Source organism: Pelmatolapia mariae, linkage group LG10_11 (assembly GCF_036321145.2).
Source record: "Pelmatolapia mariae isolate MD_Pm_ZW linkage group LG10_11, Pm_UMD_F_2, whole genome shotgun sequence".
NCBI classification, from domain to species: domain Eukaryota; kingdom Metazoa; phylum Chordata; class Actinopteri; order Cichliformes; family Cichlidae; genus Pelmatolapia; species Pelmatolapia mariae.
This window is the reverse complement of record NC_086236.1, coordinates 31,536,932-31,558,972: the sequence shown is the minus strand read 5'-3', so window position 1 is coordinate 31,558,972 and position 22,041 is coordinate 31,536,932. Positions and strand designations below refer to the sequence as shown.

Genomic DNA, 22,041 nt, shown 5'->3' with positions numbered 1-22,041 from the left:
CCAGTGTTAAGGGAAGATTGGATAACTATGAGAGGAGCCAATGAGGGAAGACAAGCTTTAATTAACACAGCGGGAAGAGGGTCAAGCTAACAAGTGGATGATTTAGATTTTTGAATAAGATTACATCAGCTATGGAGGGAAGAGTGAAACTTGAAAATAACTGACTGGAGGACAGTGAGGAAAACAGAAAGTACGATATCAGATTTTATGAGTGAAAAAAGATATAAGAGAGTTGCAAAAGCCAGCAGAGTACATACGAGAGGGGAATAAGTCCGGAGGTTTTGTAATTTTACTAAACAAAGAAAAGAGAGACTTTGAGTTATCTTCACTAGAACTGATTAAACCAGAATAGTATGCGGATTTGGCTGAAACAATGCAGTCCTTATAAAAAAAAAAAATCTGATCATTATATATTTCTTTATGTATGGTAAGTCCTGTTTTCTTGAACAGATGTTTCAGTTGGCCTCCTTTAGCTTTGAGATGGGGGGGGTTAAGAGTAAACCATGATAGATAAGATCGTCAATAATGGGCACAGTACTAAGTTCCACACAAATATTTAGTATGTTCAACTTTACAAACTAACTTGTTGTTGCCATCTAACAGTCTCAGTGAGACTCATAAAAATTTAAAGGCATGAAATACAGACATAAACTGATTTAGCTGGATGTCAGGTGCACTACTGTGTCTATAGTGGATAAAATAAAGCTTGAAGTTTGGGTGCCAAAGTGAGCTTGGTTGATGCTTTCTATTCTGTCTCATTATAAGAAGTGCCTGCTTTATTTTTTTCACGAGGTGGTTGCGTACCTACATCAAGACAGCTGACAGCAGCTGTAAAATAAGATAAAGTGAGGTAGAGGTAGACTTGTAGAAAGAGACAGCCAAACATTTTACAATCTGTGCTTAAAATATTGCATTACTGATGCCCTTATTGACATGCAACACTATGTCTCTTCCATGCTCCTATAACAGAGTTTTGAGGCTGTGTGTCTTAACTGCACTGTCTGTTAACATTTCCGTTTTTGACCTAGCACTTCCAACCATGTATTTATCTCTGAACCATCAATATTATATCTACTATTGTTCCCCTGTGCATGTAGAGTGCAGCTGAATTCCATAGAAGTGCCAAAAAAAACACGTAGTTAAGCACTGACCTATAGGCTATGTAGAGTTGCAAAGAGTTGGAATGTTTGTTTGTGTATAAGGCACAACTTGTGAATTCCTAGAAAGTATGATGTAGGCACTGCTCAATTTTAAGGATTTACTCTTGCTTACATGAGGTAATGAAATGTACAGCTACAGTATAAGTGCCAACTGTTTTTATTTTGAAGTCAAACTAAGAAGGGTTGTTTTTGATCCCACTTTGATATATCAAAAATATATGCTGGTCTCAGCTTCTTATAATTGCACTGGTATCTAACACCTAGCTTAAACACTGTTGTTTGGAAGTGTTTATATGGCCCAGTCTGTCACAGGGCTAAGACAGACAGACAACTATTCACAGCAATGGGCAATTTAGAATCATCAATTACCATAAACCCACAAATTGTCTGTGGACCAAAGCAAACAGAGGGACAACATGCATGCCACATAGGAAGGCCCCTGCCACATTGGTGGAGTCCAACTCAGGGCCTTCCTGCTGTGAAGCAAGAGTGCCACCATGCCACCATGCTGTCTATCTTGGCAGCTTTCTAATATAATTGATGACCACGGGGCTGGGTTGAAAAGGGAGACCCATCCACCTGTTGTCCTCTCAGACATCGTTTCTCTCATGTAAAGAGCACCAAAACCCTTGCCTGCGTCAGCCTCTGCTTGCCTCAAGGGCCGTAAGTGTTGCTTCACTTTGTTCATTCTCTCATCCCGGTTCCACCCGCAGATTCCTTGTAACACTGGTTCCGAAGCTGCAATCTGTGCACCGGATGTTTCTAAAGTAACTGCGTGCCTCCTCCAACCCATCGCTAGCTTTTGCCACGTTTGGGTCTAGCCAGCATGCTACACAGGCGCACGGAGAATAATCAGTGCACTTTTCCCTGATCATGATACTGTTAACCTAAAGAAAAGAATAGTAGCATCATTAAACCACTCACAGGTAAAGTAGGTAATACAAATCATCCTACTAAAATACAAATATATCCTCTGGGTTACCATAGATACTGGAATTTATACGTAAAAAACTTTTGACATGTACACATGGCTAAACATTGATGTAGACCAAGCACAATCACTGGCATCTGCACTTCATGATGGAAGCAACTGCTTCCACCATGAAGTGCAGATCTTAGCCACACCACAAAAAATGCCCAAGAAATGCTTGAAGAACATGATAAAGATCACATACTGTCAATTCAGCCACCAAAATTCCCAGATCTCAGTCTCATCAAGCAACCTGTTCTCAATGAGAAGACAAATAATAATATAGTTTATGCAGGTTGGCTAGCAAAGGGTTAGATTTCCACGTTGCATCAGCTAAATTCTTGTATTATCCGGTGGCTCCCTTCACCTCTGGTGTCCACCATTTGGTTCCGGGGTTACCACCACGAGAGGCACCAACCACCTTGCGGCCGCAGCTCAATGCAGCAGCTTCAGCAATGGAGATGCTGAACATGGTCCATTCGGACTCAATGTCCCCAGTCTCCCTTGGAATGCTGTTGAAGCTCTGCCGGAGGTGTGCGTTGAAGGTCTCACGGACTGGGGGCTCTGCTAGGCGTTCCCAGCACACCCTCACTACGCGTTTAGGTGCACCAGGTCTGTCCAGCGTCCTCCCCCGCCACCTGATCCAACTCACCACCAGATGGTGATCAGTTGACAGCTCAGCCCCTCTCTTTATCCGAGTGTCCAGAACATATGGTCGCAGGTCTGGTGATACGATTACAAAATCGATCATCGACCTGCGGCCTAGAGCGTCCTGGTGCCACATGCACTTATGGACACTCTTATGTTCGAACAAGGTGTTTGTTATGGCCAAACTGTGATTTGCACAGAAGTGCAATAACAAAACACCGCTTGGGTTCAGATCAGGGAGGCCGTTCCTCCAAATCACCCTCTCATCCAGCGTAATGGCAGCAAGCCGAGGGGATATTAGAATACCCACCCCAGCCCGCTGCCTCTTACCAGACTGAGACAGAGTCCAGCCCCTCTCCAGGAGACTGGTTCCAGAGCCCAAGCCATGCGTAGAGTTGAGCCCGACTATATCTAGCCGGTACTTCTCAACCTCATGCACTAACTCAGGCTCCTTTCCCAACAGAGAGGTGACATTCCATGTCCTAATTGCCAGTCTTGGTAGCCAGGGATCAGTCCGCCAGGGCCTCCGCTCCTGGCCACCGCCCGGCACACAATGCACCCGACCCCTACGGCACCTCCTGCGGGTGGTGGGCCTGTGGGAGGATGGGCCCATGTCCCCTTTTCGGGCTGTGCCCGGCCGGGTCCCATGGACTAAGACCCGGTCACCAGACGCTCACCCCGGTAACCCTATCCCAGGCAGGGTAAACTGTTCCCTTGATGTTTTCCTTATAAGGGTCTTCTGAATCGCTTTTTGTCTGGTCCCTCACCCAGGACCAATTTGCCATGGGAGACCCTACCAGGGGGCAAAAGCCCCTGGACAACATAGCCCCAGGGATCCCTGGGACACACAAACCCCTTCACCACGATAAGGTAGCGATTCACGGAGGAGATTTTTTCCTTACTAATTTATTTATTAGTTTTTTAGCATATAAACCTTTATGCTTCAGTTCACATTTTATTCCAGAAATTCAGTAACCAACATATAAACATCATTTGTGCAAAGATTTATGTTTCTATAGCGAAACAGGGAAAAATTACAGCACTGTCAATGCATAAATACCCAGACATTGTACAAAAATGTCCAATTTTGGCACATATTGGACACCATGTCAGTTGAATTTTTTAGTTATTAAAGAGCAGAAATTATTTAATTTTATTAACAAGCCGAAAAATGCTTGTTTTTTAATATTTTTGAAGAGTTAACCACACATTCACATGGCAATGGGCCTTTTCTGCTGTGCGCATGGAGCGTTTAATTGGCCTCTGGCCCTTTAATTCAATTCAATTCAATTTTATTTATCGCCAAAATCACAACAACACTCACCTTAAGGTGCTTTATATTGTACAGTAGATCGTACAATAATAGATACAGAGAAAAACCCAACAATCATATGACTCCCCATGAGCAAGCACTTTGGCGACAGTGGAAAGGAAAAACTCCCTTTTAACAGGAAGAAACCTGAATCAGGCTCAGGGAGGGGCGGCCATCTGCTGCGACCGGTTGGGGTGAGAGAAGGAAAACAGGATAAAGACATGCTGTGGAAGAGAGCCAAAGATTAATAGCAGGTACGATTCAAAGCAGAGAGGTCTATTAACACATAGTGAGTGAGAACGGTGACTGGAAAGGAAAAACTCAATGCATCATGGGAATCCCCCGGCAGCCTATGCCTATTGCAGCATAACTAATGGAGGATTCAGGGTCACCTGATCCAGCCCTAACTATATGCTTTAGCAAAAAGGAAAGTTTTAAGCCTAATCTTAAAAGTAGAGATAGTGTCTGTCTCCCGAATCCAAACTGGAAGCTGGTTCCACAGAAGAGGGCCCTGAAAACTGAAGGCTCTCCCTCCCATTCTACTTTTAAATACTCTAGGAACAATAAGTAAGCCTGCAGTGCGAGAGCGAAGTCCTCTAATAGGGTGAGATTTTATTACACGGCCATTAAGATAAGATGGGGCCTGATTATTTAAGACAATGGCTGTGTCCGAATTCAGGGGAAGGATGCTTAAAATGCCATATTTGGAGGCAATGACGTCACGGCGACGAGACGAAGGCTGTCCGAATTCAAAGAGTCCTCAAAATGTGGCGACAAATGTGTCCTACTTTGCCCTGAATTCTAAGGATGGTCCGATGTATCCTTCATGTCCTACTATATCCCAGGATTCATTGCGGGTCATAGAGGAGATTTGTTTCTGATAACGATGGTGGTCGAAGCGGGAGAGGAAAACACTTTCAAATGTAAGCATATGAAAATCTGGTTGTACAAAAGTTAAATTGTTATAGTGGTCGTTTTGTTAAGCTTTGGGCATCTGCATAGACATGTTTCTTTTCTTTAAAATAACCGTAAACCAGTTTGTATGGGGGGTCCCGCGATTTTTCATGTATCGCTGCTTACATACAGCTAATTTAGATTTTTTTCGAATTGGTGATATGTTGTGTGGAACAAAGACCAAACGACTTAATTTATTAAAACGAGGAGAAAACGATCACCTCTTCACTGGGTGAAGAATTGAGCCGCTACGGCGTGGAGGTACAAGAATAAATCAGTTTACACATCATATTCATATGAGTACGGTCCTATTAACCCTCATGCTACAGCAGCGGTCCCAAACCTTTTTTACGCCACAGACCGGTTTATGTCAGACACGGAGCGGCCTTTAAGGTATCGCGCATACATACAACCACATAAAATGATCCGACCAAGACAAAAACTGTGGTATTTTGTAAATATAATAATAAACGTGAATGTGCTGTGTAATTGTGTAACTTTATTAGCAGCGTCCTCCTGAAAATGCGCCAATATTGAGAGTAACATCCTCCTCTCTGCCGCTTAATGCTCTCTGGTCGCTATGGTAATGTGTAAATATTTCTTTCAAAATAAGACACGAAACTACAACAAGGGAAAGACCCAGGGAAACAGAGTTAATGATAAAACCCCTGAAAACCATAAATTTCACAGCGGAGCCTCAACTCTCGTGGCCCGGTACCAAACGACTCACGGACCGCTGCTGTACAGAACCTGTGATGTCCACACGGTGTTCCTCTGGTGTTCTGCTGTGAAAAATTTTGGGTTTAGGGATTAACATAGTTGCCATGGTTTCCTTTCTTCTCTTATTTGTTGTGTGTGATCAGGACAATTCTGGAGAAGATGGGCCTGCAGGGGAAAGTCACCCCCTTGCAGGCCAGAAGACATGAGATAACTTTAAAGAATACAAAGTACGTATGTGTGTTATCAAGAAGATAATTCTTAAGAACACAAGTTAATAAATGTGCAATTACTAAGAGTTGTTGTGGTGTTTTTGTTTGCCTGCTGTCATTTTTGATTTCCTCTGCCTTTAGGATTGCAAGTATCCAGGCTCAGGAGAGTGGGTCAGTGGGAAGCCCACTGCTGCTACTTGGCCCTGGTTTGCCCTCATGGATGAGGTGATAGGACAGAGGCCTTCCATTAAGCCTCTTGTCCAAATGTCCTCTCTCCCTGAGGACACTCCAGGGCCAAGCACAACAGTGGGTGACCAAAACGACAGTGATGACGAAGCGGCTCAGCCACCTACGACAGGGAGAAAGAGGGAAAGAGATGATGAGCTGCTAGACCTCATCAGAGAGGACATGAGGCAGCAAAGAGAGGCAGAGGAGAGCAGGGAGAGGATGGACAGACTGTTTTCACTTCTAGAAAGATGTGTTCCAAAATGAGTTATATATTGAGAAATTTATTTATTTGAATATATTTGTTACATTGTTACATGTGTTGCATTAGTTTAAAGGTTTTATGTTATTAATAAATTGATTCGAACAAACAGTAATTGTCACTGAACTCAATTTGATTTACAGGCATTTGTAACATGTATGAACATAACGCTAACTTTGAACAATTTTACTTGGATATTTATTTGATAGCAATAAAGTAAAAAACAATAACAATTAAACAAGAATATTTCAAATACACAGTATGCAAAGATGGAAAAACAATATTTTCAGTTGTTCACACAGGATTAACCTGAGTGACCTGTTCCTGGACCGTTTCTTGAACAACTGTAATAGATTACAGGAAGTCTGGCAGTGTTGCTGAATCTGCCGGAGCAAGATCAGACGTGGATGGGGTGCTGCAACTGAGGTTTGTCTTTTCTGGTCGGGGAGTGGAGAATCACACAGGGTGGTCTGCAAAGAGCTTTAGGATGCTTCCTCCCACTGTCCACTGCATCGTCCATCCACAGGGTTTGCAGGGCTGGCTCAATCAACGGCTGCCACAGCACTAAGATGTTTTCAGAAATATGCAAGCAGGAGATGGTGGATGCTATATTATTAGTATAATACTTGTAACTCTGTAGCAGACAACAGTTTGATAAAGTGCTATGTAAAACAAACAAACAAAAGATTAGATTCTATACGTTTCAAAGATATTTAGTTTATATATTTTATATGATACAGTACATGTGTGAGAATGACCGATGTTGTGCCAAAAAATGATCGTCTGCCAAAAACTGATTTCCGGTTTTTGCCCTAAACTGATTGCTCGTATTTAACCTGCTATGAATAACTTGTTGGTCTATAATACGTGAAACATATGTCAAATGTTTCCCTCATCAATGATATCAAGTCACTTTGAGTCACCAGCAACATTCCTGTAACAAGGTAGAAGCTGCAATCAGTTTTTGGCAGTGACTTTTATATATCCTTTATCCAGTTCACAAACAATCTTGTTGACATTAGAAATTTATTTTTTAAGAGTAATCTGGCCAAGAGGACAGCAGACAGCGCAACAAATATATCAATATACAATTAATTGTACCCAGATTATAACCAGAGTTATAAAGATACTTGAACAACAGGTAATTATTGTATATATAAAACCCCTTTGTAAACCATGTTCACCGAAGTCTATTTACCAACATACATAAAGATATTACACATATTACACACAGAAACATTGGAAATCAGTTTTGGCAGGCGAACACTTTTTTGGCACAACGCCGGCAATATTTCAATTATCCGTGTAAATATCTCAGTAATTCCTAAATGCGTGTAGATTAAAGGAAATTATTTTACCTGGATATGATTGTCTCTGATGAGCCTAAGGTACAAAACGTGCGGCCAACGACGATAAGATTTTTCTAGCTCCTCGAGAATTAAAATTGCCCAAACAACGGAGCGACATTTCTGGGTCCATTTTAAAGTTTTCGCGCTGTGGCGCTAGCGACCGGAAAAACACGCAAGTAAGGGCGGAGTTGAAGGCTAGGCGGCTGTCCACAGCCCATCTGTTATGTTTGAATACTCATTGTTTGTTCAATAAAGTTTCTATGGAGAAAAAAAGGGGGCTGTCCACAGCCGCTCACTTCCTGACTACCCGTCTGTCTAAGGACACTACCTTGTGACGTAGGTAGGTAGTGTCCTTATGAGCATCCTTCCCCTGAATTCGGACACAGCCCTTGTATGTGAGGAGCAGGATTTTGAATGCAATTCTGGATTTAACAGGGAGCCAATGAAGGGAAGCCAATACAGGAGAAATATGTTCTCTCTTTCTAGTCCCTGTCAGTACTCTTGCTGCAGCATTTTGGATTAACTGAAGGCTTTTTGGGGAGTTTTTAGGACTTCCTGATAATAATGAATTACAGTAGTCCAGCCTAGAAATAATAAATGCATGAACTAGTTTTTCAGCATCACTCTGAGACAGGATATTTCTAATTTTAGAGATGTTGCACAAATGGAAGAAAGCAGTCTTACATATTTGTTTAATATGTGCATTGAAGGACATATCCTGGTCAAAAATGACTCCAAGGTTGCTCACAGTGTTACTGGAGGCCAAGGTAATGCCATCCAGAGTAAGAATCTGGTTAGATACCATATTTCTAAGATTCTTCAGGACAGAATACAATAACCTCAGTTTTATCTGAATTAAGAAGCGGAAAGTTAGCGGCCATCCAGGTTTTTATTTACTTTAAGACATTCCTGCAGTTTAACTAACTGGTGTGTGTTATCTGGCTTCATGGACAGATAGAGTTGGGTGTCATCTGCATAGTAGTGAAAATGTACACTATGTCTTCTGATGATACTGCCTAAGGGAAGCATGTATAATGTAAACAGAATTGGTCCTAGCACTGAACCCTGTGGAGCACCATAGTTGACCTTAGTGTCTGAAGAGGACTCTCCATTTACATGCACAAATTGGAGTCTATTAGATAGATATGATTCAAACCACTGCAGTGCACTACCTGTAATACCTACAGCGTGCTCTAATCGCGCTAATAGAATATTATGGTCAAGAGTATTGAACGCTGCACTGAGGTCTAGCAGGACAAGCACAAAGATGAGTCCACTGTCAGAGGCCATAAGAAGATCATTTGTAACCTTCACTAAAGCTGTTTCTGTGCTGTGATGAGCTCTGAAACCTGACTGAAACTCTTCAAATAAGCCATTCCTCTGCAGATGATCTGTTAGCTGTTTGACAACTACTCTTTCAAGGATTTTTGAAATGAAAGGAAGGTTGGAGACTGGCCTATAATTAGCTAAGACAGCCGGGTCTAGGGATGGCTTTTTAAGTAAAGGTTTAACTACAGCCAGCTTGAAGGCCTGTGGTACATAGCCGATTATTAGAGATAGATTGATCAGATTTAAGATTGAAGCATTAATTAATGGCAGGAGTTCTTTGAGCAGTTTTGTAGGAATGCGGTCTAAAAGACACGTTGATGGTTTGGAGGAAGTAATTATTGAAGTTAACTCAGAAAGATCAATTGGAGAAAAAGAGTCTAAATGAATATCAATGGTACTCAAAGTAGCTGAAGATAATATTACATTTGAGAGATGATTATTAGGGCCCGAGCACTGAGAGTGCGAAGGCCCTATTGTATCTGCTCCGTTTATTATTATTATTATTATTATTATTATTAGGGCCCGAGCACTGAGAGTGCGAAGGCCCTATTGTATCTGCTCCGTTTATTATTATTATTATTATTATTATTACGGCAAATGAATCGGCCTTTTGAGGGCCTAAACATGCTCAAAAACTCATGAAATTTTGCACACGCGTCAGGTCTGGTGAAAATTTACGTATTTTAATGTCCGTAGACATGTCCAGGGAAAATTGGCTCAGTAGCACCACCTAGAAAAATGAAAAACACGAGCCCCCGAGATGGGTATGACCTACATGTATGAAATTTGGCACACGTATCTAATGTTAAGAGACGCACAAAAAAGTCTATTATGGCCATGTCCTAAACCCAACAGGAAGTCCGCAATTTGGAAGTGAAGGTGACATTTTGGGTCTAATTTTGCCATTTCCATGCCTCGAACTTTTTTGAACTCCTCCTTGGGATTTGGTCGTATAAGCTTCATATTTGGTCAGTTTCAACTACACACCTGGGCCATGTTAAATTGTGGAGCTTTTGAGTTTTCGCGATACTGTGAGGCCGTGGCGCCACGGCGAATTTCGATGACTCGCCATGAAAATCTTTTGGTCTGTCATTCCCTCATACATGGTCCGACCTGGACCAAAGAGCACAGATATGATAAGGCTCCACCCCTGAACATATTTCAACTGCCATATTTGACACCAGGGACAGCGCCACCTAGTGGGAACAGGAAATGTCATGTTTTACACTTTGGGGTACAGTATTGTTATGGCTAACATCTGCAGCCTCAAATTTCTCTAGGAAAGCCTTAAGCAGTTGGTCTTGGGTTATAGTAAAAACTCTGACTTTTCACAAAAGGGTGTGACCCCAGCAGCATGGCGAACATTGATGTCTCGCCATGAAGAAACAAATTAGTATAACTCAATGAAATCCACTCTGATCAGTACCAGACTTTACAGCCATGATGTCAGACCGGCCCTGAACAGATTGATGTGCCCATTGTCAGGAATACGTAGAGCGCCACCTAGTGGGAACAGGAAATGTCATGTCTTATATTTTGTTGCACTGATTTTCACAGGTTCATCGTGGCCACTTCAAAAGCGGTGAATATCACCATCAGTCCCTCATGATGCTTCAGTGAGAAAATTGTGACTTTAAACTGAACGGCGCACCCTGGTGGCAACATGGTTCACCATGAAAGATGAAATGGCTTTTGAGGGGCTTGGAAAGTTTAAAATGTCGTGAAATTTGGCGCACACCTCCAATGTGATGAGCACTTTCTTGTTATTTTACCATTTTCATTGAATAGAGCAAAATGGCTCCACAGCGCCCCCTACAACATTTCAAAACAACAGCCCCTGCTCTGTGTTTAATGTATGAGTGTGAAACCTGGCAAGCTTATAGGAGCTATCAAGATGTACAAAAAAAGTCTCTTGGAGCAATATCCCAAATCCAACAGGAAGTCAGCCATTTTAAAATTAATGTGTAATTTTGGCGACATTTCCCCTTCTTTTCAGGCACCTTTCTTTGACGAACTCCTCCAAGGGATTTCATCAGATTTACGTGATCTCCAGAGCGTGGAATCCAAAGACCTTTGTGATGTTAAATTGCGAAGCTTTTTACGTTCAGGGAAACGGGGTGGTCATGGCGGCACGTGGAGTTTCAATCACTCGCCAAAAAGCAGTAATCTGCTGTCACTCAAACACACAATGTCCAATCTCTCCCAAAGGTTGCAAGCGTGATGAGACTCGAGCTCGGAGATGTTTGTTATACCATTTGTCAGTAATGGTTAGAGCGCCACCTAGTGGGATGACTATAATATTGGTTGAATGAGATGAAATTTTAGCTGGTGGTTAAATGCATGAATTCCATCAATGTGACATCAGATCGGAAGCGCTGGTTTTAGGTGTTTGGCTTGGCTCGACGTGCTGGGGTGCGAGGGCCCTCATATCGCTGCTTGCAGCTTTAATTAGGTCCCGAGCACCGAGAGTGAGAAGGCCCTATTGTATCTGCTCTGTTTCTTATTATTATTATTATTATTATTATTATTATTATTATTATTCAGGCAAAACAAGGGCCTTTTTGAGGGCTTTAACATGCTCGAAAACTCATGAAATTTTGCACACATGCCAGGTCTGGTGAAAAATTTTGTATTTTAATGGTTTTACGTATGAGCACTAGGAAATGGCTCTGTAGCGCCACCTATGCCTTGTTAAATGCAGCCCTGCGAACACATCGTTTGAGCTACATGTATGAAATTTTACACACATGTGTATCATGCCAAGACGAACAAAAAAGTCAGTGGGCCCATTGACGCAAACCCAACAGGAAGTCCGCCATTTAGAGGTGAATGTGAAATTTTGGCTCTAATTTTGCCATTTCCATGCCTCGAACTTTTTCGAACTCCTCCTTGGAATTTGGTCGTATAAGCTTCATCTTTGGTCAGTGTCAACTACACACGGGGGCCATGTTAAATTGCGGAGCTTTTGAGTTTTCATAATACGGTGAGGCCGTGGCGCCATGGCGAATTTCGATGACTCGCCATGAAAATATTATTGCCTCTCATTCTGTCATACATGGTCCGACCTGGACCAAAGAGCACACATATGATAAGGCTCCACCCCTGAACAATTTTCAACTGCCATATTTCACATCAGGGAGAGCGCCACCTAGTGGCATCAGGAAATGTCATGTTTTACACTTTGGGGTACAGTATTGTTATGGGTGACATCTGCAGCCTCAAATTTCTCCAGAAAAGTTGGTCTTGGGTTACAGTGAAAACTGTGAGTTTTCGCAAAAGGGTGTGACCCCAGCAGCATGGCGAACATTGATGTCTCGCCATGAAGAAACAAATTAGTATAACTCAATGAAATCCAATCTGATCAGTACCAGACTTTACAGGCGTGATGTCAGACCGGTCCTGAACAGATTGCTGTGCCCATTGTCAGGAATACGCAGAGCGCCACCTAGTGGCAACAGGAAATGTCATGTCTTTCATTTTGTTGTACTGATTTTCACAGGTACATCGTGCCCACCTCAAAAGCGGTGAATGTCACCATCAGTCTCACATGATGCTTCAGTGAGAAAATTGTGATTTTAAACTGAACGGCGCACCCTGGTGGCTACGCGGTTCACCATGAACAATGAAGTGGCTTTTGAGGGGCTTGGAAAGTTTAAAAAGTCTTGAAATTTTGCGCACACCTCCAATGTCATGAAAGCTTTCTGGTTATGTGATCATTTTCATTGAATAGCGCAAAATGGCTCTACAGCGCCCCCTACAAAATTTCAAAACAACAGCCACGGCTCTGTGTTTCATGTATGAGTCTGAAACCTGGCAAGCTTATAGGAGATATCAAGATGTACAAAAAAGTCTCTTGGAGCAATATCCCAAATCCAACAGGAAGTCAGCCATTTTAAAATTAATGTGTAATTTTGGCAACATTTTCCCCTCTTTTCAGGCACCGTTCTTTGGCGAACTCCTCCAAGGGATTTCATCAGATTGATGCGATCTCCAGTGTGGGGAATCTAACAACCGTTGTGATGTTAAATTGCGAAGCTTTTTACATTTAAGGAAACGGGGTGGTCATGGCGGCACGTGGAGTTTCAATCACTCGCCAAGAAGCAGTAATCTGCAGTCACTCAAAAACATAATGTCCAATCTCTCCGAAACTTCACAGGCATGATGAGACTCGAGCTCGGAAATGTTTGTTATGCCATTTGTCAGTAATGGTTAGAGCACCACCTAGTGGGACGACTATAATCATGATTGAATGAGATGAAATGTTAGCTGGTGGTTTAATGCATGAATTCCATCAATGTGACATCAGATCGGACGTGCTGGTTTTAGGTGTTGGGCGTGGCTCGAGGCGCCAGGGTGCGAGGGCCCTCATAACGCTGCTTGCAGCTTTAATTGGTAATTTTTTCTCTAATGATTAAAATTTTATTTGTGAAGAAGTTCATGAAGTCATTACTAGTTAACGTTAAAGGGATGGTTGGCTCAACAGTGCTCTGACTTTTTGTCAGCCTGGCTAAAGTGCTGAAGAGAAACCTAGGCTTGTTCTTATTTTCTTCAATAAGTGATGAATAGTAAGATGTTCTATCTTTACGGAGGGCTTTCTTATAAAGCAACAAACTATTTCTCCAGGCTAAATGATGATCTTCTAAATTTGTGACATGCATTTCGTCTCCAGGTTACGATTTGTCTGTTTTAGGCTACGTGTTTGAGAATTATACCACGGAGTCAAGTACTTCTGATTTGAGGCCTTAGTTTTCACAGGAGCTACAGTATCCAGAGTCGTACGTAGTGAGGAGGTAAAATTATTAACAAGATAATCGACCTCTGTTTGAGTAGCGTAGCTGCTCTGCTCTGTGTTGGTACAGGGCATTAAAGATGATAACAGTGGGTGGATTATATTCTTAAACTTAGTTTCGAGCGCTTTTAGAAAGACATCTACTGTGATACAGTCTACTCCTCACTGCTGTGTAATCAATTATTGTAAATGTAAGTGTTATCAGGAAATGATCAGACAGGAGAGGGTTTTAAGGAAGCACTGTTAAATGTTCAGTTTCCATGCCATATGTTAAAAGAAGATCTAGAGTGTGATTTAAGTGGTGGGTGGGTTCTTTTACATTTTGAGAGAAGAGTCTAATAACAGATCAAATGCCATGTTGAGGCTGTCATTTTTAGCATCTACATGAATGTTAAAATCATCTACAATAATTATTTTATCTGAGCTGAGCACTAAATCAGATAAAAAGTCTGAGAAATCAGACAGAAACTCTGTGTAAGGCCCAGGTGGACGATAAATGATAACGAATAAGACTAGTTTCTGAGTTTTACAGCTGGGGTGGACAAGGCTAAGCATCAGGCTTTCAAATGAATTAAAAGTCTGTCTTGGTCTTTTGTTGATTAATAGGCTGGTGTGAAAAATTGCTGCCACACCACCCCCTCTGCCTGTGCTTCGAGGTTTCTGATAGTTAGAATGACTCAGGGGTGTTGATTCATTTAAACTAACATAATCATCCTGCTGCAACCAGGTTTCTGTAAGGCAAAGTAAATCGATTTGTTGATCAATTATTAATTCATGTACTAACAGAGACTTGGAGAGAGACCTATTATTTAATAATCCACATTTCACTGTTTTACTCTTTGGTTCAGATGTGGATACTGTATTGTTCTTTCTTTGTGATATTTTATGTTTAAGTTGTTTATTGCCGTTTTTTTGTTTGTTTTTTGTCTGCTTGGAAGCTGACACAGTCTCTATGGAGATGGGGTTTTGGGGGGGGGGGGGGGGGGGGGGTGTAACAGGAGGAGGGAAGCTGCAGAGAGGCGTGTAAGACTGCACCTCTTTAAAATCTGTAACTTTGGTTTCTTTTAGCCAATTTCCATGATTGACACCTCTTTTTAATTGTTTGAGCCAATAGGATTACAGTAACAATGCCACGTTCATGTCACTTCAACCAATCAGAAGTTGCAAGGCCAAACCCCAGTTGCCAAGTACAAAACCAGTAGCTGTAGAAGTGCCATGTTTTACAGAAACATACTGCAGCTCTAGAGACCACAACTTAAAAGGGTACATATCAGTTATAAAGTAAAGATTTATGGTCAGAAAAACGTTTGCACAATTTCAACGTGTTTTATGTGACAAAAGAAGATTAAGAGTATGCCTATGGCAATGCCATTTGTAATTTGTAATAAATAGGTACAACTGCAGTCCTGCGGTATGCAAGCTGTTCATTTTTTGTTTTTTCCTTGTAATGACCTATTTTCATTTCAGCATTTGCCCTACTTTTTGGTGTATTTTTTTTTTCAACTGTATACAAGTTTGGAAAGATCAAAGGAGAAAGTCATTTAAGGGCTTTAAAGCTATGTGAAAATAAATGAAAGGGAATGTTTTGTCACAAGACATTTGGATGTTGTATGTTTCAACCCTTTTTTAAGTTTGCATCTATAGTTATAATCGATGCAACCACCTTAAAGCACTTAAATGCAACTTCAGTTTTCAATACAGCAAGTTTTATGTTCTCCCTCAATAGCATGAGTTTGAATGCAGAATAATAGTCAGACCAAGGTCTGATGACTGCACACAAATTTCATTCAGCAATCTTCTCTGGCACAGAGGATGAATACGGAGCAGTTTACCCATTGCCCCTCAGGCATACTGTAAAGAATTTCAAAAGATTAATATCACATTCAGTAAAACAGTCATTCTTCAGATGTAGTTAAAAACGAAAATAAACCTACAGTCCTAACCCTGACAGATCATCTGGGTTGATGGATTAATGTTTAAAATTAGGATTTGAGATAGCAATGTAAAATGTAAATAAAAAGAGCATGCATTTGCAGATGTTTTAGTCACATTAGAAGTGTTTAAACTGAGAAAATATATAATTTTAAGAAAAAACATGGTCATTCTGAATATGATAGCAACAACACATGCCAAGTTGGCATGAGGGCAACAAAAGGTTGAAATGTAAGTGGTAATAAAAATGATGAGCCGAAGTAATGTTTTGCAATTATAACGTATTTTTCGGACTATAATGCGCACTTAAAATCCTTAAATTTTCTCAAAAATCGACAGTGCGCCTTATGTATGAATTCTCGTTGTGCTACTGACCTTGAACCCATTTTACGTGGTATATGGCACTCAAAAATGTGTCAAAAATTGTTTTAGTATGACTTTGGTAAGCTACGAAGCCACACTGCTTGATGGATTGTCAGAGCTTTACGACTACTGTAGTCAGGAGCCTCGCAGAGTAATCCGGGTCCAAACCCTGCTGCAGTTCCCAAAGTCAAACGAACACTGCGGCATCACTGCGAGTTAAAAACTCTCTAAATTCTTTCGTTTTTAATAAAATGACCAGTGTTGCTGCTTTACCAGGTGTAACAATTAAGTTTAACATCCAGGCATTCATGAAAACAGAATTGATTCCATTTAATGGCATTAGAAGTTAGCAGGAAATTCCCTCACTAGTTTCCACCTAAACATGACATACCATGTTCTGACTGAGAGTTCGGAAAAAATCTGCTATCACTTCCAACATAAATGAAAACAAGAAAAATAAACAGCAGTGATGTTTGTAGGGTTACTGAAGTTGAACTAGCTGTTATATAATGATGTGCTACATGATCTCTTGCAACATAGCTATGTTAGCATAACATAAACACAGTGAAGCTAGAGGATGAACGCTAACTTTTTTCCACTCAATAAAAGTTAATGCGAGGTTTTCCGATGGTTAGGGACAAATGCAATCACATGGCAGGACGCTGTAAACGGACCAAACTTCAGTCAGGTGAACAACTAAGATAATTCATCCACAATACGAGGTTAGTCATTAAAACACTGCAACAACATGGGAATAGAGCAGCTGCAAGAAAAAAAAATAAGAAAACACATACAGCATACATAAATGTATTATTTATTTTTTTTAAAAAAAAGGAAATTTATTCAAAACCAAGGTTGGGATTTGAGTTGTCAGAGCGTCTGTGTTGAATGTAAAAACTGCAGACTGCAGTTCGATTAACAGCAACAGTATTTTGTCTCTCTCTCCCATTGTAGAAATTCATCTCGTGTAAACAATAACGTGGCACACAGCGTGACGTCAAAAATGGCGCGCACCTTTGACGTTTGCATGAGCAAATCTCTGTTTTCCTCATCCACACCCAAACGCAAAAACTGAGTTTTCGAAAATCTCCACCCTGGCAGGAGTAATTTAAAATCCCCATTTTCAGTGACCCAAAACGCTGTTTACATGTGGACGAAAGGCGAAAACGCATAGAAAAATCTGTGTTTTCAAAAATACCCGTGTACGTGTGGACGTAGCCTAAGCTTATATCTGAAACTCAGAAGACATGTTAGTCTTTCTAAATAAGAACACAAGTTGCAGATGGTATAGACATTTTTTTTCACAACACAAGTTAGCAAAAGGGTGATGATATATTCTATCAAATTATCATCAGTAATTTAACTCAAGATGACTCATTACCAAGTGTGTAAGAACAGACAGGCAGATCTCTCTATTCAGAAAGACAACCAGGCTATGACATGTTTTGTTTAACATAAAAAATATTGCAGATTTTCTTGCTTGAGGCAGGGTTAGGGTGAGTTAAGAAGAAATTAGCTAACATCTCAGCTAGGGGTGGGTTTTGATTATCGATTTTCCAATTAAAATCGACTGTAGCTTGAATTACACGATATCAATTCATTAAAATCCTGAATCGATTTCTAAATATAAATTTATTTTGCCCGAAACGCCCGAATCTCAGGTTAAACCTCACAAAATTTCGACAACCACCAAACGGCTAAAACAGTAAATGAGAGCAGGTAAACGGATTCTCCACAAAGACGTAAACACAATCAGTGAGATGTGGTGGGGGCAGGTCAGCGACTAACCAGAAGGTTGGTGGTTCGATCCCAGGCTCCTCCAGTCTGCATGCCAAATATCCTTGGACAAGATACTGACCCCATGTTGCTCTCCGATACATCCATCGGAGTGTGAATGTGTATGAATGTTAGATAATAAGCACTTAACAACTTGTGTGAATGGATGTGATTGGGTGAACGAATTAGTTGTATCAAGCGCTTTGAGTTCTTTGAGGGACCCTGTGAATCGGAATCGTATCGATTCTAGGAATCAGTGACGATACCCAGTCCTAATCTCAGCTACAATAGAGCAAAAAAAAAATAAAAAATCTGGCAAGCAGTATTGTGCACAATACATCACTAGTCACATGAACAAAGCAAGCTTCAATTTTAATAAAAGCATCAAACAAGTGCAAACCATAAAAGAAAAAAAAAAAACATGAATGCACAACATGGCCTCAGGCTCATGCCTAAGGACTGAAAGTAGACACCATGTGCTACAGTGGTACTCGTCTGAAAGCAGTTTTCCAAGTGGATTGGCAAGTACAGCCAGCTGTGAGCTTGGATTAGGGAATAGATTTATCTCTGTTGGTAAATTATACAAACAACTTTATTTTAAAAACATTATATGGCAGATTTAGTGCTTACGTTGTCCTATGTTTGACTAAATTAAATTATTTTTCACAATTAATGACAAGAAATGATAGTTTGTCTGATTTTTCCAGTAATTGCAGGAGGTTCAGAAGTGTGTGATGGGTTAATTAAGACTCTGGGGAAACAGGTAAACAGTGAATCTGCTTGACACAGTGAACATTCAAAGGTAACTTCAGCTGCCATCTGCAATAATTTCACAGAAGATTGTCTCCACATGCTAATTCTACCCTTTAATATTTCAGCCTCAGTTTCATCCCTCTGTTTAATAAGCTTGAAATTAAAGCAGCAGCACATGCTGGCCAATTTTACAAGGGAAATGATAAGACCCAACAATGAGAAGGAAAGCAAGTCAGGGGGTTACATCAAACAACAGCCAAATCAAAGCAGAAGGTATCAAGTCACTTTCTGTGGGTGTGAGACTGAACCAGAGGTTAACTAGATGCCGATTCCACCTCTTCTTGTTCTAAATAACTCTTTCGGTATATTTTGTTCCACCCTGTGAACAAGTAGAGTACAAACATGCATAAGTGCAAGCTTTATAAATAATTAGCAAATAAGTAAAATAAGCAAAGAATTATTTCTTTTTCTTGTTTGCATTAGTATTAGTTGAATTCAAATATAGAAAGAAATATTTTTTAAGATTAGAATGATGCAAAAGACAATATCTATATAAATAACTAAATACACACACTAAAGTAGACATATATTAAAATATACCCAAGTAATGGATCTCAGCAGCACCACTGCCATAAACCTCATTCCTTGTCAATTAAAATATGCATCCATGCTTTATATTACTGCCATCTTGTGGCCACTGTCAGATACTGTGGCTCAAAGCTGTGCTTCTTTCAGTCTCAAAGAAAACTGCAGCTACCTATGTTTTGAGGGTGTGTCCGTCTCCCATTAGCAATGACTCGATTTGGAGAAGCTAAGAAGCCAGCAGAACAATCATGAAAGATCCCCACAAGGGTACAACAACTTCAAATTACCAGCCAATCAGCTGCATCTTCACAAAATGGAAGTTCCTGTCAGGTATTGTACCAACCAAGCCGAGTAGGCACATGAGTCGATGCATGAGCATGGCTTCAAAGGGCATTGGGATCAAACCAAAGGGCCAAAGCACCAACTTGTGGTTGATAGAGCAGTAGACTAGAATTCTAAGCCCACCCAGGCAGACCAGTCTGAGCACCGTCTGAGCTGACTACAACTCAAAAAGAAAGTCTATGACATGGATTCTGCTGACTCCAGTTTACCATGGAGTCAGCAGAATCCAGTTGGAGTGAGATTACTGTGAGATTGTGGTGAAGAGAGAGCTAAGCGCAAAAGCAAAGTTGTTGATTTTTTTTTTAACCTGTTTTTTTTAAACTGTCCTTTCCAGCAACATTAGTGAGCAGAATCATGCTCTGAATATACTGTTATTCAAAACACATTGCTTTGCTAAGAAGAGCTCTTAAAACTCTCTGTAGGCTACTCTATTTTTTCATTGTTATTCACAGTACTGTAGATGTGTGGTTTATGCCAGCCTTAAAGGTTAGGAGAGGCATAAAAGATAAAGAGACAAAAAGATAGTACAAAAGGGTAGCAGATGGGTCCCGGTTTATGAGCTGGAGGATGTAGATGGGGAGAGAGATCTGGACTGGATAGATGGATGGATGGAAGGAAATAACATTACAGAAAAAAAATATTGAGATAACTACTTACTGTATACAAATATCCTGTTATAGCTTGTTTTTTATGTTCTCTTCTATGAATTTCAATAAAATGTGTATGGCAAAACCTTGTTTAGGGTTTGTCTTTGTGAATGTTGATTTTATGTTTATGTATAAACCCCAGAAAGAATAGCTAAAGCTAACTTTATCCGTGATCCTAATAAAACAATCAATCATAGCTTTCAGAACGAATTACTAAACCAGTGCGTAAGAAGTAAATTTATAGCTATTTTATTTTACTGTAGTATATTTTTAATTTCAAATTAATCTTCATAACATTAAGATATTTGTTGTGTCATACTGTATTGTATAAGCCACAAGCCATTACACTTAGTTGTTAGGTTTAACTTAATTTTTTAACTGTTGTAGGAAAGGAATTCCCAAACATTTAGGATGAATAAAGTATATCATCCAACTTTGTAATTTTTTTCATTTCAGGTTTTCCTTTTTAAAATCTTGGAAGCTGACTGTTTAAATCTATACAACAAATGAATTTGTTCATTTCTTGATTAGATTGGCTTGGTTTAGCAGCTAAACATCTGAGTGTGGATTTATGGGTTAAGCATTAAGTATAAAATTACAATCAAGGCAAAGTTTTATGATGTTTCTGAACAAACAGGGGCACATGTGTATTTCATATGAATGTAACATTAAAAAGAAAGAGGAATTGAAGGTTTACTTTGTTTTCTGGTTGATCGTTTTGCACAGATTAAGTCGCCAAGCTGAGGTGCTGTATGGAGTATTTAAGTTCATGAAAATGAAAATTTAGGAATTTTAGCTTTGTGAACAAAGCTAGATATACTTGTGTGTAGCTAGAAGTCTATGCTGACAATATTGCAATGTTTAAAACTGGATGCTCAGTGAAGACAGCTAAATAAAAAAAATTACTATGTCTATCATGCGAGGCTGTATCACTGCATTAGTATGGACATAACAAAGCTCTGAAATAAAGGATTACATAACTTCAAAGAGTAGGAGTTTGATAAGATGGTGTTTGGAATAACAGCAAAGTCCTGGCAGAAAATTTCTCTGTATTCTTATCATTTATAGAAAACCACAGCTAATTTGTTTCCCCTTTATATTTATGTTCTGTGGCTTGAGATTTAAAAAAAAGCTGAAATTGTTCCGTTACAGATAAGTCTGTCTCACTTACACGCTGTGTGAAAGAGAGCAATGTGATAGCCTTGTTTTCTCAGGCTATTTGTACTTCATTCAGTACTTTTTTTTTTGGAAAACACCAGCTTTTTCACAGGTGTGATTAGCTTTTTTCTCAATGAAACAATTTATTTTGTAATGACTCAAGTTATCAATTTTTTCTTGATAATCTGAAACATGAGACAGGAATTGGCTCTGTGTTTGTTTTTGGTTTTTTTGGTGTGTGCCCTTTTGTTTTTTTCCTTTTCTCTATTGGTAGGTACACTTGGGGTGGAGCCACTGCAGGTGAGGTGTTCAGTCAGCTGTGTTGGATCCTCCTCATTAAGGCAGCATACTAATAAGGCAGTCGATGTGGCAGTTCTTCACCAGATCATTACTTCAGCTTCTGATGCAATGTTTGGTCTCCCTAGTGTATTGTTTTGCATCCAAGCTCCTTTTCCTAACTGAGTTTTTTTTCCTTTTGATTCTTTCAGTCATCTGATTTTTCCTGTTCCTGCATTTGTGTTCATACTCTCAGAAGAACTGTCTAAACAGCCCGCTTTT

General features: G+C 40.2%; 1 protein-coding gene and 1 long non-coding RNA gene across 4 annotated transcripts in view; one reads left to right on the top strand and one right to left on the bottom strand.

Moving 5' to 3' along the window:
• ntm (neurotrimin) overlaps positions 1–22,041 on the bottom strand; it is a 537,843-nt gene that overhangs the window by 155,340 nt on the left and 360,462 nt on the right. The gene's annotated exons all lie outside the window — the stretch shown is intronic.
• Positions 4,815–6,564, top strand: LOC134637801 (uncharacterized). Its single transcript, XR_010095177.1, has 3 exons — positions 4,815–5,013; positions 5,908–5,991; positions 6,115–6,564. It is a non-coding gene; the product is annotated as an uncharacterized LOC134637801 (long non-coding RNA).